This window comes from Puma concolor, chromosome B4 (assembly GCF_028749965.1).
Source record: "Puma concolor isolate L17-30 chromosome B4, mPumCon1.1.hap2, whole genome shotgun sequence".
NCBI lineage: Eukaryota > Metazoa > Chordata > Mammalia > Carnivora > Felidae > Puma > Puma concolor.
The window spans coordinates 33,472,588-33,489,158 of record NC_141673.1 but is presented as its reverse complement, the minus strand read 5'-3'; the positions used below and the strand labels follow the sequence as shown (position 1 = coordinate 33,489,158).

At 33.7% G+C, this 16,571-nt stretch overlaps 1 protein-coding gene across 3 annotated transcripts in view; it reads right to left on the bottom strand.

Annotated features, from left to right (window-relative positions):
- MGAT4C (MGAT4 family member C) overlaps nt 1-16,571 on the bottom strand; it is a 754,867-nt gene that overhangs the window by 404,612 nt on the left and 333,684 nt on the right. For all 3 annotated transcript variants that reach the window (XM_086712708.1, XM_086712707.1, XM_086712709.1), the window contains one exon: nt 10,118-10,228. The gene's annotated coding sequence lies outside the window, so the exon portion shown is untranslated. The remainder of the gene's footprint in view (nt 1-10,117; nt 10,229-16,571) is intronic.

Here is a 16,571-nt window from a genome sequence, read left to right as displayed (position 1 = left end):
ACCTAGATAAGCAATACCTTATGGCATCTGCCCCTGACAATTCTAAATATGTAGTCCATCACAGTCGATGACTTTCTGGGTATTTTCTATTTCAGCACTGTCCTAAGATCATTAGTGAATGTTTTCATTTAAAAAAAGGGAAAATCTTATGTTGCCATTCCTTCACCCACTGGCTCATAAGCCTGCTGCTTTATTGTTAGATAGAACATTAGGAAAAGAAATACATCATCATAATAACATTCTAATAATTATCATGTATTGATCATTTGTAAGGTATAAGACACTATACTAAATAAATATGCCATCTCAGTTAAATTTCACATATAAAGTATAAAATCTTATGTAGAATTAATAAGTATTACTGACCTTGTACAGATAAGGAAACAAAGTCCTAGGAATGTTAGGCAACTTTCCAGGGGTTATATGGCTAACCTATGGCAGAAATGGTTCTGGAACCAAGCCCCTGCTCCTAATTAACCCCTGTAGTACTATATGGAGGCATGTCTACTTCTCAAAGCTATAATGAGAAACCACATGTAAGTATGTTTCTCTGACTTTCCTACATTGTACTTCTATTCAAGTGTCCACACTTTATTTTTAAAAATAGCTTTATTGAGGAATAATTGATATGCAAAGAACTGTCCATATGTAATGAGTCTATGCCTTGCTAATTAATGTCAGCTAACAGGTGCAAGAGCACTGAAGAAAGGCATTCACAGGTTTAGGATACTATTCTTATAGCTTTATTCTATAAAATTTTGGAAAAAAGAGGGTTGTATTTTGTAAAGAGAGGCCACCCTCTTCCTTTAGAGTGCAATTCTGATGTTCCCATTCTACATTTCTTTGTGGTAGGATATAGACCATTAATGGATATATTTAATACAGAAAGTCCTGACTTTGACTATCTAGTTACTGGAGAGGTATGGAGTACTCTCTACACTATCATTATAATGCTACATTAATACAGTTATAAATGTTTTAACATTTTAAAACATATATTGTCTGCTTTTCACTTTCTGTCCCCTCAAAAATAAAGTTTTTAGTATCACAGAACCTGTATTTGAATGACTCAAGCATTCTTTTCAATTATGGAAATATTTTTGTTATTTTCCTAACCCCTTGCACACACACACATACACGTATGCCCTTGTGCATTTTCAGACCCTCCTATACATTCAGGAAGGGAAGTTTTCATATCCTTACTAGTCATATTTGTAGTTGTCCAATAATAGATAATTCTGTTCCATTTATATTAGTGGAAGTAAAATATCTGATCACCATATGTTTTCTGAAATGTCACAAAAGGTGAGCCTTTTCATTCACATAGAATATTTAAAAGCTAATATAGTATAAAATCTCTGTGACAAATTACTTTATATCAGGTTATAGAAATGTGAAATGCATGTATTATATGTAATTCAAGACTGAATTATTTATCTAGATTATCTCATTTAATACTATAAAATAGATGTTATTATCTCCATGTTAGAGATAAGGAAATGAAGGTGTATAGAGGTTAGATTAATCGCTCAAGTTTTTACAACTGGTGGGTGATGGAACTTGCTTTTGAACTATGGTTGTCTCATTCTAATGTCCTTGTTCTTAGACATGCATCTGCAGAGAGTAGGCCCAGGGTACATAACAGAAAAGAATCTCTGAAGGTTAGGGCTCACTTTCATTGCTGGGTTATTCACAAAAGTGCTGTGAAGTCCCATTAGCTTGGTGCAGTAAAGAACTAGGCATCAAGATCCTGATACTAAAAAATTCTGAATCTTTTCATTTATCAGCAAATCTAATCTGAGGAACAATAAAGGAGGTGATATTCTTCATATAGTCATTTACTTTTCAGGGTATAAAATCAGTGACATTTTATCAAAAATATATCTAATGTAAAATATCTTTATCTATCTATCTATCATTTGTCTATCTAATATATCCATCCATCATCTACCTATCATCTATTTACCTATCAATCTGTTAATTTATTATATATGTATGTGTGTATTATTTCAAGTTGACAGCAATCTTAAATTCTGTTGTACACTAAGTACATCAAATTATTTATTTTTCTACCAAGTATAACCTGAAAAACCACTCATAAATATATGAATTAGAGTTTGAGGTAACCAAGATAAATTGGTCCAAATGCTTTACACTTAAAAGAGATATAAACATAGATCATTGCATTAGATTACCATTAGATTCAACAAAAACCGACCATCAACAAGGCATATCATAGTCAAATTCACAAAATACTCAGGCAAGGAGAGAATCATGAAAACAGGAAGAGAAAAAAAGTCCCTAACCTAAAAGGGAAGACAGATCTGGTTTGCAGCAGACCTATCCACAGAAATTTGGCAGGCCAGAAAGGAGTGGCAGGATATATTCAGTGTTCTGAATCAGAAAAATATGCAGTCAATAATTCTTTATCCAGCAAGGCTGTCATTTAAAATAGAAGGAGAGATAAAAAGTTTCCCAGACAAACAAAAATTAAAGGAGTTTGTGACCACTAAACCAGCCCTGTAAGAAATTTTAAGGGGGACTCACTGAGAGGAGAAAAGATGGGGGAAATATATATCTATATCTATAGATATATATCTATAGATATATCTATATCTATATATCTATATCTATATCTATATCTATCTATATATATCTATATATCTATATCTATATCTATATCTATCTCTATATCTATATAGATTATAGATATAGAGATAGATATAGATATAGATATAGATATCTCAAAAGCAACAAAGATTAGGAAGGACCAGAGAATACTACCAGAAACTCCAGCTCTACAAGTATCATAATAATTCATAAATAAATTCATATCTTTCAGTACTCACTCTAAATGTCAATGGACTCAATGCTCCAATCAAAAGACGTAGGGTAGCAGAATGGATAAGAAAATAAGATCCATCTATATGATGTTTACAAGAGACGCACTTTAGACCGAAAGACACCATCAGATTGAAAATAAGGGGATGGAGAACCATCTATCATGCTAATGGTCAACAAAAGAAAGCCAGAGTAACCATACTTATATCAGACAATCTAGACTTTACAATAAAGACTGTACCAAGAAATGCAGAGGGCATTATATCATTTATTTTTCAATAATATGTTTTTCAAATTATAAATCTAGCTTGGTCATGAATTGAATTATATATTCCATGAATTGGAGCAAAATACATGTTATGTTATATTTCAGTTTTTTAATTTTATTATTTGCTATTACTTTTTAAAATTTGAAATAAAATGTGCCAGTATTAAAACATATATGCTTAGAAAAACATAAATAAATTAATTACAAATCACAGTAAATATTACCCTGTCAGTAGGAAAAGTCATAGGTTAACTTTGTGATAAAGTTAAAAATTTTGTATACCCAGGTATGCAACTCTCTGCATACATGAATCATCTTACAAATTGTGCTGTGTTTTAATAATATTCTATCTTTTCTAAAGGATTGTTTCTCAATTAATTATATTCTGTGCTTAATATCTGGGAAGTGAAATATTCACAGAAGATATATGTTTAAAATATGAGGAAAAATTAAGTCTTTGGAAAATGAATTACTCTTCACTTCAAAAAGTTCAGCAAAATAATTGAAAGTAACTTAAAGTGTTACAGGAAAATCACAAAATGATGCAAACACCCTGAAGGAGCTGACTGGAGTTAAGAAAGTCCTTTTCAATGAGGTCCGGTAGGAAAAAAAAAAAAAAAAAAAAAAAAGAGGTTAGAGTGGGAGAGAGCCAAAGCATAAGAGACTCTTAAAAACTGAGAACAAACTGAGGGTTGATGGGGGGGTGGGAGGGAGGGGAGGGTGGGTGATGGGTATTGAGGAGGGCACCTTTTGGAATGAGCACTGGGTGTTGTATGGAAACCAATTTGTCAATAAATTTCATATACTGAAAAAAATAATAAAAAAATAAATAAAAACAAAACAAAAAACTCAAAACAAAAAAAATTGATTTTAAGATATAATTATAGGGGCGCCTGGGTGGCGCAGTCGGTTAAGCGCCCGACTTCAGCCAGGTCGCGATCTCGCGGTCCGTGAGTTCGAGCCCCGCGTCGGGCTCTGGGCTGATGGCTCAGAGCCTGGAGCCTGTTTCCGACTCTGTGTCTCCCTCTCTCTCTGCCCCTCCCCCGTTCATGCTCTGTCTCTCTCTGTCCCAAAAATAAATAAACGTTGGAAAAAAATTTAAAAAAAAAAAAAAAAAAAAAAAGATATAATTATATTACTATAATTGAAGAAAACATTTAATTTTCTATACTTCAAAACGAACTTCATGTGAATTAAAAGTATACTGAAAATATATGTGTAACATTTATTGACAACATATTTTCACTCAATATGTGATTATTACTATAATATATAACTTGAAAATTTCAGTCTAGCTAATATATTAATAGTGGCTCTTTTAATTTTTTCACATAAGATTTTCAGATTGTTATATATTTGCTATAATTGATATGCAATCTCTTTTATAACAATAAAATAATAATAATACAATCTCTGAGCATTTCTTTAGATAGCAGGCATAAATTAGATTATTATTTGAAAACACAGATCTTCTCCTTCTCTCATATCCACAGACGGAAGATACTTTCACTCCTCTTGACTTTAGGCTTAGTCACGTGACTTGCTTTGGCCAATGCGACGCTAGTGGCTATTGTTGCAGCTTGAGAAGGCTAGAGAAGCTCTTGGGCTTACTCACTCACACTTCTACCATAAGAAGAAAAGGGTAGATTCTGGCTAGCTTGCTGTTACTGAAAGTAGGTTGAGCTATGTGGAGCAGAGATGACAAATTCTAACATGACACTGACTGTAGGAATCAATTACAAATAATTTGATAAAAACCAGAGATACTAAAATTAGGATTTTCACCCACCTACTGCATTTAAATTACTGCAAAATGGAGGTTTAGTGAAATTCCTTTGAGGAAGTGCATGTGGTCGGATAGTGCTTAAGTTGAATGACTTGATAGGGGCAAACACATAAAAATAGATTAGTGACTTTTCAACAATTTAGATGAGAGATATTTGCAAAATTACTTATCAGGGTAAAACAATGTACATGGAAAAGATGAATCAGGAGATACTTTGAGAACAAGAAATTCTAGAACTCAGTATTGATTATATAGCATGGTGTCAGTCATATGTGACAGAGAAAAGGAATATATCAATATTTAGGGACAGATTGAAGAGGGAATGATGCCTGTTAAAACCAGAGTGCAAAACTGTTAGTGCAATGGTGACCTAACAGAAGTACCAGAAGTGGAAGAAAGTATGGCTGACTTCTGAGCATTTTCACATAAAGATAATTGTCAGGGGATACCTGAAGTCTAAAAATATCTCAAAATAATAATGACATGGGGTGCCTGGGTTGCTCAGTCAGTTAAACATCTGACTCTTAATTTTGGCTCAGGTCATGAGCTCACAGTTTTTGAGATTGAACCCCACATGGGCTCTGCACTGACAGTGCAGATCCTGCTTGGAATTCTCTCTGCCCCTCCCTTGCTTATATGTACACGTGCATGTTCTCTCTCTCTCTCCCTCTCCCTCTCTCTCTCTCTCTCTCTCCCTCTCTCTCTGTCAGAATAAATAAATAAACATTAAAAAAAGTAACAACTAACCTGTTCATAGTAATGTGTGCTAGGCATTCTATAAGTGTTACATATATTTTTTTCATATTTAATCTGAATCATTTTATAGTGATAGAAATGTTATTTTTATTATCTTGATGGAAAGCTTATATTTTTTGTCTAAATTCACAAACAATAAGGAGGAGTGGTGGCAGAATTAAAACAACAATTGTCAAACATAAGACCTCATGGCCTTATTCACTAGCTTTGTTTGAGTAATAGAAAGGAACGAATGAGAACAGATTCCCTAAGGAAATTTCATAGGGATCAAGTTTAATCATTCTTGTCATGTACAGAGTATTTTCTCACAAAAAGCCATGTGAATTGGTGAAGAAAAAACAAATCTCAATTTTTGTACCTTTATAAGTAAATGTCATATTGTGTGTGTGTGTGTGTGTGTGTGTGTGTGTGTGTGTGTGTGCTGGCCATACGGTGTTATGGTTAAGTAAGTCATGTTACATGCTCCTCACATTGCAATAATTACATAACAGACAATTCCAAAAATGAATAGCGAGGGTAATCAAGCTAGTATAATCATAATGGTTTTCTTGAAGATACCACGCACTTCCCACACAGTGTTAAACTTAGTCTCTCTTAGTCTAGGAGAGAAAAATAAAGCAAGTAAGTAAATAAAATATCAAGTAGTTGTATACTATAAGAAGGAAAAGGGGAGTCTCAGAATACAGAGTGTCCACAGGAGGGGAAAGATGCACCAGGCTTTCTGAGGAGGTGATATTTGAACTGAATATATACAATGGGAGAGTAATCCATGAGGATATCTGGAGGAATGATGTTCCTGGTAGAGGAAATAGCAAAGTAAATATCCTATGGCAAGCTCATTCTTGGTGTACTCTAGGATTAGCAAAGATACCCATGTGGCTGGAGCACAGCAAGCATGAAGAAATGCTGTAGATGGGATGGCAGAGATGACCATAGCAAGATCAAGCAGAATTGAGAATTTATAGTAAGAAATTTTGATTTCATTCCAAGAGTGATGAGAAATAATTTGTGCTTTTAAACAAGGAAATGACATGATCAGATATATTAATTATATGTAATCTTACTATCTTTTGAGTTAGGGTAAATATTCACATATGTACATTTTCAGAAGTTAATGCCATTAAATCATAGATTTAAGCCTATTTTCCAAAGTCTAAGTGATTAATACATGCTTATTTCCCAAAGTGTGTTACCTAGAGTACTGTTCTTATGATATACTCTGGAATAAAGCAGGGTGGGGTGAATGGACTAAGTAAGTTTAGAAAGAAATGGTGGGAAGCCAAGATGAGAACTGAAAAGTGTCCAGTGGATTTATTAACAAGAGAGTCAAGGGGATACCTGAGAAAGTTTGGAAGACACATGAAGATGGAGGAACATTGGAAAGAACTGAAGATAAAGTCATGAAAATGGTGCCTGGGGGGAGAAAAGTCTTTGGGCAGAAACAAGGACGACCTCTAGAGGGGAATGTGGTATCTCAGACATAAAGGGTAAATATGTGTAGTGAACACAGAGAATTCCAATGGGACAGAGTTTACAAAGAAAACAGAATAGAAGATCATAAATGAAAATTTTATAGACTGAAATAGATACCTGAGAAGTCAGAAGAAAAGACTGAAGGGGCGCCTGGGTGGCTCAGTGGGTTGAGTGTCCAACTTCGGCTCAGGTCATGATCTCATGTTCATGTGTTCGAGCCCCGCGTTGGGCTCTGTGCTGACAGCTCAGAGCATGGAGCCTGCTTCAGATTCTGTATCCCCCTCTCTCTCCGCCCCACCCCTGCTTGTGCTCTGTCTCTGTCTTTCAAAAACGAATAAACATAAAAAAAATTTAAAAATTTAAAAAAAATAAAAAATAAAAGTCTGAACATTGTAAAAGTTCAGGTGCTTCCTCCCACTACCAAAGGTGGAAAGAAGAGAGAAATAGATACAGATTGAGGTAAGCTTTTTAGATTTAGAAGCAAAAGAATGTGGGAGAACCTGCCAGACGATTCTATTTTCTCAATGAAATGAGGTACAAGATTATCAGCTGTAAAAAAAAAAAAAAAAAAAAAAAAAAAAAAAAAAAAACAGGAGACCAAAGAAAGCAGACAATTTAAAAAGCAATAAAATATAGTCTTCTAAAAATATAACTTTCTAAAAAGCAGACTTCTCAAACAGTGTGGGGAAGGAGAGAATATGTAACAAAGGTGTCTCATAGTCTTTGAGATTATGAAGCACTGAATTTGCATGCTATTCATACACTTCGGTCTTTCCCGCAATGATAAAGATAAGAATGTTCCAGGATGGAATAATTTCACCTGGAGTGTGCACGAGGCTTGTGGGGCAGATATGGTGATGTAAAGTGCCCTTTACTCTGAGCCATGAAGGGCACATGGAACCTACATAGGAGACAATAGAAACAGCGGTGTTCTTGGGCATGAACACTAAAAGGAAAGGCTTCAAAGAAGAAAATTCTAGGAGATCCTACTGTGCCATACTCATCAGAGGGTGAAGGTGCTATCTCTACTTCCCTCTCTTTCCTGTCTTCTGAATAGGGTGTGTGTACGTGTGTGTGTGTGTAAGTGTGATAATAATTGCAGTGTCTAACAGCAAAGGTAGAAATGAAAATGGTTATATGTGCCATTAAATGTGGTTGTTGTCTTAGAAGGATTTTGTACATCTGCAATTTACTTCAAGATTGGGAAAGATACAAAGTAAGAGAATTGGGGAACTTTGCTGTTTTGCTGGCTGCATGCACCTACAGGCAAAAGACACTCTTTAAGAGGGCAAAAACCATGGAATACTGACTGACCTTTTCTTTTCTTTCTTTCTTTCTTTTTTTTTTTTTTTTTTTTTTTTTTTTTTTTTACTTTACTCTATGGACTCTTGGTGATATAATTGTTCTTTATTTATTACTATTATTATTTTTTTGCCTCAGTTCCCCTTAAACGAGAATCTCTTTCAGGGGCAGGGCTGTCTCTATTGCTTTCAGTATAATGTACATAGCTCAAGTACTTGAAATGAGTTGTATTAAATGCACACATAGTTTAAAAGAAGGGAAAAATGGCATTGCGACAGTTGTTTAGGATCATACATTAAAAGTTGAACTATTTTTAAATCTGAAAAAAAATAATTCTCATCGCATTTATTGTTGTCCCTGGTTGTTCCTGACTATATAAAGTACTCACCTATTTGTCCTTAGCCAAAACTATAATATAAATTAGTTATTTTCAAGCACATTTACTGAATTATCATTAAATCTTCACAGATATCCTATGTCCCATTTCTTTTATAAATTACAGTTTTCCTCTCACTGAAACATTTAACCAGATAGATTGTCAACAAATACTTATTAAAATGATCAAACGAGAATGAATATTTATTAGTGACCCATTTGACTGACATTGCCAGTTGCTTGTATCTTTGAATCTGGGAATACTACTCTGAGGTAAATCCCTAAAAATGTTTAGAATAAAATCTCATGGTTATATATTAAATTGCAAATGTAATTGAATTACTCAAAAAAAGAAGAAACTACAGACAAGTACACTTAAAAAACAGATTTAGCTTTAAATGTGGCTGATTAGTCATAGTCCTTTCAATATTTATATCATTGTTTTCTGAACAAATGCTTACCAAGAGGATGAGGAGTTATACAAATGCAACTTCCAGTTAGAAACTGCTATAATGTATAAATCTGCTATTATCTCAAATGAATTGTGTACATGTGAAATATTTGTGTATAGTTATGTGTGTGTATGTATCTATTAATATCTATATATCTACACAACTATTTCTTGCTATTGTAGACAGATACGAATTCAGATGGAGTTTGTAACATGTAGAGATTTTTGTGCAAATATTGAGGCACATTACAGGTCAAAGAAATTTATGTGACAAACAAAATCGTGTATTTTGTACGTATGTGTACAGTTACATTGTTTAGAGCTAAAGTGACAAAAGCAGTGTGCAGACAAACTCACCCAGAATACTATCTCCAGATTTTCCAGTTTTTAAAATGAAAGATTAGGGTGATCAGAAATATCTGCAAGTAAACCCAGAAGCCAGATCTTGTTGGGCTCTTGAAGCTTTATGGTGGTGAGCTGCTGGACACTAACAATATCATTGGTCAGGGGAAACTTAAAAACATGGATTCACTCTCAGCCGTGGTATCAGAAAAATCCTGATACTTTTACCCCTTTGTCCTGACCAGTGGCATAAAACATGAAATAACACCACATTTCACTCAGCAGAAGAATACCTTAAGACTCTTCTACCTCAAATACAAACTTAACATGTACAATATGACTCAGTGTTTGTTTTATTTTGCTATAACATACAGACAAAAAGCATTCTGAAAAAGTAGTTCAAAAGAAAACATTTTATGACTTGTAACATAGAACAGCGTCTCTTCTCCGTGACCACATTATGATGTAAAAGGATTTCTTATCAAACTTTCACCATAGCAAAGAAAAAGAAAGCTTCTCTTACCAGAGTGGAATAAAGCGTCAACCTTGCTCTAACGTTTTCTGCAGCTCTTGTTTGAAAAGACAGATCCAAAGCGGCTTTGTGCATATAACTGATCTGGCTGATCTCCAGTCTCTGCACACAAAAAAAAAAAAAAACAGTATAATTGGCTCTCAAAAAAGTGTTGTAAACATTCATCATGATGGCACTTGCATGTTGAATCTAGTCACTGTTACCCTGATGGACTTTTTCCAAACAGACCAGTTATGTTTCTACTTTCAATATTTGCTACTTGGTTTTCTCTATTCAATGCTGAGATTAATATCCTTAAAGAAACTATGAATTTGTGAGTGTCAACTTGATGACTATGTCAAGACCCTTGGGTCTGAAGGTACAGCTCAGACTTAAAAATCTCAATCAATCAAGATGACATTGTCTGATAAATAAATTGACTTGCATCTGTATGTCTTCATTTCTAAATTTGACAATATTCAGCTCATTATTTACATGTGAATGAGATATCAGTGTTTCTAAGTGTCTTTCATTCACTATTTGATAAAAGTCAAGTGAATATTCCACACCTCTACTTTGTGCAAAAGCCACATCAATAATGCCTATAAAATACCCTAGAGTCTGAGACCAACTGTGCTGCATTTCTAAATCACGTTAAATATTCCACTGTGCCTTTGCCCAAACCTTCAAAGGGGTCCAGATTCAGTCACATCCTTTAATTTTTATGGGACCAATGAAGGCGTCACACAACCTGGGCTTTTTTTTCTTATTTTTAATTTTTTTTTAATGCTTATTAATTTTTTGAGAGAGAGACTGACAGAGTATGAGCAGGGGAGGGACAGAGAGAGAGAGAGAGGAAGACACAGAATCTGAAGCAGGCTCCATCCAGGCTCTGAGCTGTCAGCACATAGCCTGACGCGGGGCTTGAACCCACAAACGGTGAGATCATGACCTGAGCTGAAGACAGGTGCTCAACCGACTGAGCCACCGAGGCGCCCCTTTCTTATTTTTAAACATTCAATTTAATGGGAGCATTGAATGATTATAACTATGAGTGGCATATTCCTATTACCAAGAAAAATGTGAACACTAGATCAAAATGATAAGCCTCAATGAAAAATGCAGCCTCAAATTGTACTACTTACAACAATCTCAGCAATATTTTCTTACAACTACATGAAAGTGTAATCTTTGTCTTGCTTCCCATGTGCATAAAGCCTGGCTAACAGTTATTGGCAATGCCACCATTTAAAAAAAGATGATATGATTGCATCAGAGGGTTTTCTTTTTTATATTTGATAGTTTATTTTTCATCATACAAATTAAACAACTACCACAAAACAGTTTATGAATGTACAAATTATGATTTTATCAATTTCTAAAAGTGACAAATTATGATAATTTATAACTGTTTCCAGAAGCAAGTAAAAATTTAGATACACTACAAGGATAAAATTCTATGTATTCCTGAGTCTTATTAAGTAACATCTTTAAATTAAAAGAACCTAAAAGTTTGGATGCTGAACACTTATTCATATTTGTAAATTTCAGAGCGATTTAAAGACTTTTATTATAATTCAGATTACTACAGATATGTGTATATATATATACACATGTATATATATGTATATATATGTATATATATATATACATGTGTATATATACATATATATGTGTATATATATGTATATATATATTATTCTTCTATGAACACAGATGACTAATCTCATCATGCTACTTATAGAGGTAGGGTGTGGAGGAAGAAGCCCCTACATACTGTTTTTTTAAAGGTTTTTATCACTGAACTATTAGCTTGCTTATTATATAACATTTGCTTTCATAAAATTTTCCACTAACATTTCTTTATTCAATTCTTTCATCAGAATAGTGAAGAGGGCATTACTATTCTCCATTTTACACATGAGAAAAATAAGGCTCAGAAAGGAGTAATTTGAAAATTACAACAGTAAATTCTTAAGGTAGTACCCACTGATGCTGTTCAACTATGTCCTAAAACCATTGCTTCCAAAACAGTATATCTAAGATTTAAAAAAAAAAAAAGAAAAGAAAAGAAAAAGAAAAACATTTGTGTGATTTAGCTTGCTGATTGGAAATCGGAACAAACATTTAGAGAATTATTATCATATATTTGCAGCTGTGATACATTGAGGAACTTAAAATCATTATGGGCATGATGACTTTAGAAATGATTTGCAAATGAACTTCAAAAAGATAATTTTTTATGATTTTCTTTTAAACATTTTTTTGTTAATTTAGGAATTACCTATTAAGTATCTTTAGATGATACACCCTTTGTTAGGGTCTTAGGATACAGTAGTGAACCAGATAAATATCTTCTCTTTCTTCATGTTATATTCAGTCTTCCTAATTACAATAGATACAATAGCCTTACATTTTCTTCACTGAGAAAACAGTAATTACCATAGGGGTCTCCAACTCACCCAATCTGCCCCAACTATCTACCAAACTCCTTTGAACTTTACAGCTGGACCTTTTCAGATGGTCAAGGAGCTTTCTTATGCTGATTCCTCTCATTTACATCAGATGACTCTGCACTGAATCATTCTCAACAGTTTAAAATCCTGCTTTAATATTTCCCTGCATTTAAGACCTTCCCACCACCCCCACTTCTCCCTCTTGCTGCTCTGTTTCTGTATTGAAAACTATTTCAAAAGTTCTACTTTAGAATTCCTTTCCAATTCCTTCCCAACTGAGTCTCACAGAGGGTCCATCAAGCCATTAAATTAGATCCCATCTTACCTGATCTCATGTGAACTCATTTAACTAATTCCTTCTTGAAACATTTTCTTCTCTTGGCTCTAGTGATGCCACCTTATGATGTTTCTCCTAACCTGCAGATCTTTCAGTCCCAGGTTCATTTGATAGCTTCTCCTCCTCTGCCCAAATGATGATTGGACAACTCCTTGATTGTTCCTGGACTCCTTTCTATTCTCAAATTCACACTTTCCCCATAGATGTTCTCATTCAGGTCTTTGGCTTTAAATAATATCTATCCTTTTCACTACCAAATATACATCTGCAGCCTGACCTCTCCTCTCTTCTCCAAGTGGGATACTCCATCTGCTTACTGATCTCAATTCTTGGCTCTATAACAGGCATTTTAAAATTCAAACATGACAAAAGCAGAGCAATTGATTCTGCCATGTCTTTGTAAATTTCATCTTTTTTCCATTCTTCCTTATTTTAGTAAAAATTCACCAATCGTTTAAGCTAAAAAACAAAGATTTTTTAATGTTTTATTGTGTTAAAAATGTATAACATAAAATTTACCATCTTAACTATTTATAAATGTACAGTTTTGCAGTGTTAAGTTTATTCACACTATTCTGTACCCATCTTCAAAACGTTTTCATCTTGCAAACCTTAAACTATATACCCACGAAACAACTCCCCAATACCAATGATCTATTGATACATACAATGATACAGATGAATCTCTAAGTAATTATGCTTAGTGAAAGAAACTAAACAACATGAGTATATACTGTATGATCTCATTCATATCTAAAATTCCAAAAATGCAAACTAATTTATAGTGACAGAAAGCAGATCACTTGTTGCCTGGAGACTAGAAAAGAGGGTGGTGGAACTGGTGTGAGGGACAGCCAAGGATAATGAGGCAACTTTTGGGGGTAACAGATGAATTCATTATCCTGATTGTCTCAATCATTTCATGAATGTATGTATATGTCAAAATTAATCAAACTGCATACTTTAAATATGTACAGTTCAATTCATGTCAATTATCCTGAGATAATAACATTTTTAATAAACATAAATAAAACTCTTTAATAAGCACATGAAAATCTATCTAATGTTTAAAGGAAAAATATTTGTAAACACTTCACAAAAGAGGATATCCAAATTGTCAATACCATATGAGAGAGTCCTCAACATTATTTCTTACCAGAGAAATGCATGCTCATCATATAGAGTAGAATATCTAAAACGTTATTTCAATATTTGGGGAGAATGGAAAGCAAGTGGAACTCTTACACACTGCTTAAAGTTTAGCAAATTGGCACCCACCAGCACTTTGAAAAACTGGCAGTATATACTGAAGCCGAAAATATTCTTACCCTGTGATCCAACAACTACACTTCTGGTGCTAGTTTACTGATTAATTATTACTATTGGAGTAAACTGAGGAGAGTGACTAGGAAGAGGTACAAAATAAAATCCTGAGATTTGGGTAATATTTTACTTCCTGTTAAGATTATACTTACATACGGAGGTATGTTCACTGTGAAAATTCACTAAGTTCTTCACATAAGAACTCTTCACATAAGAGTTTGCACTTTTTTGGATATGTTTCAATAGAACTTGTTATGTATATATGTATGTATGTATTTATAGTCATATACATACATATGTACATACATGCCATATATGCATGTATATGTATATATATGTATATATATAACGACATAATAATTACAGTATATGTTCTAAAGAACAGATTTGAAATGTTTGTGGAAACACATTGCTAGGGCAATATTACATTTTGTCCTGGTAATGAAAATAAATCACACAGAAGATAAGGTTAAAATATTCCAGTAGGAAAATAGCCATTTGTATAATTATTTATCCCAGGAAGGCTGCTTCAGATGACATTGTCAAGAAAAATATTTAGTATTTTATTAGTATACTAAATACTAATAAATAAATACTAAAATACTAGTATTTTAGAATTTATTTCTAAAAATAATATATCATTATAGTACAGATATTACTCAGTATTTATTTTTCATCTTTTTTTTAAGTTTATTTATTTTTGAGAGAGACAAGAGAGAGAGAGTGAGCAGGGGAGGGGCAGAGAGAGAGGGAGAGAATGTCTGCACTATCCAAATGGAGCCCAACATGGGGCTTGAACTCACAAACTATGAGATCATGAACTGAGCCAAAACCAACAGTTGGTCGCTTAACCTATTGAGCCACCCAGGTGCCCCTTATTTTACATATTTATTTATGAAATTTCTTGAGGTTCTGATTTAGAAATATAAACTTGTTTTTTTCTAATAGATTTACAAAATCAGTGTCTTAACAGAGAAAAGGTGAAACAAAAAATAGTATCTCATTTATATTATCTCATTGCTTGGGGCACCTGGGAGTCTGACTTCAGCTCAGGAGTTGTGATCTCACAGTTTGTGCGTTCGAGCCCCGCGTTGGACTCTGTGCTACCAGCTCAGAACCCGAAACCTGCTTCAGATTCCGTGTCTCCCTCTCTCTGCCCCTCCCCTGTTCATGCTCTGTCACTCTCTCTCTCAAAAATAAATAATAAACATTAAAAAAGAGTGTATGTTTTCTCATTGTTTTTTTTTTCTCATACTAATATGAGTCCTATGTATTGCTATATTATCTACAGTTCACATAATAAGATGAAAATTGCAATCAGGGCTTAGAGCTAATCATATAACCCATTCTTCTGATATTTATGGATATGATTAGTCATGGTTGGGTAAAGTGTGGGTATCACAGTGATAGAGAAACAGGCTTCAATATATGTCAATTTTTTCAGGTTGTGTTTTAGCGTCATGCCTCCTTTTCCTCATCTATGAAAGGGGATGGTAATACTCAACTTCCTAACTGTGAGGAGGCAATAAGATACTGAAGGTGAAGTGCCTAGAATGGACCTTTACACATTGTAAATGGAAGCATTATATGTGAACATATAAAATATGGTATAATCTATATACTTATTATCACATGAAGCACTAATAATAACAAGATGACTTCTTTGCCCATACATCACTAGTGTTTTACACAATAGATAATTTGGGAACATAATGATATAAAATGAATAACAGGTCAATAATACCAAGGAGAAAAGGTATTGTACAATACTGGTCCTATAGCAAAAACAGTATTCCAAAGGGTGCCCTTTTCCTGAATGAACAGAATTCTGTTTATATAACTGTGATGAACACCTTGGTCTCAGTGAAAAAGAATGATTGGAAACACCTTGACTAAGTAAAGTAACCAGAAGAATGTCAATAAACTTATAAAAGTTTAAAGATTATTATTTACTACTAAATAAAATTATTACATTGCATAAACACCATTTATATTAAAAAAAAAAGAAACAAGTTTAACAGAATTGCTTTCAATAAGAAGCATGTGGATTGACCAGAGTCTGAGCTCATTGTAACTTTTACTGCTTTTAAGTAGACTTCGTTTATAGTCTCCCTCAGTGTTTCTTTAGGGGGAAAAAAAAGAGAGAGAGAGAGACCACTAAATAATCAGGACAGCAAACATAAACCCAAGAGACAGAGGACATAAGAAAAATAAAAGCAATGAAGAGCAAGTAAGAAAATACAAAAATAAACAAAATCCCATTGAGAGTCCTATCTTTACTCATGTTTTTTGCCATTACAAGCATATGCCATGACATTTTGTCAACTAACCTAGTATTTCAGAGTATGAT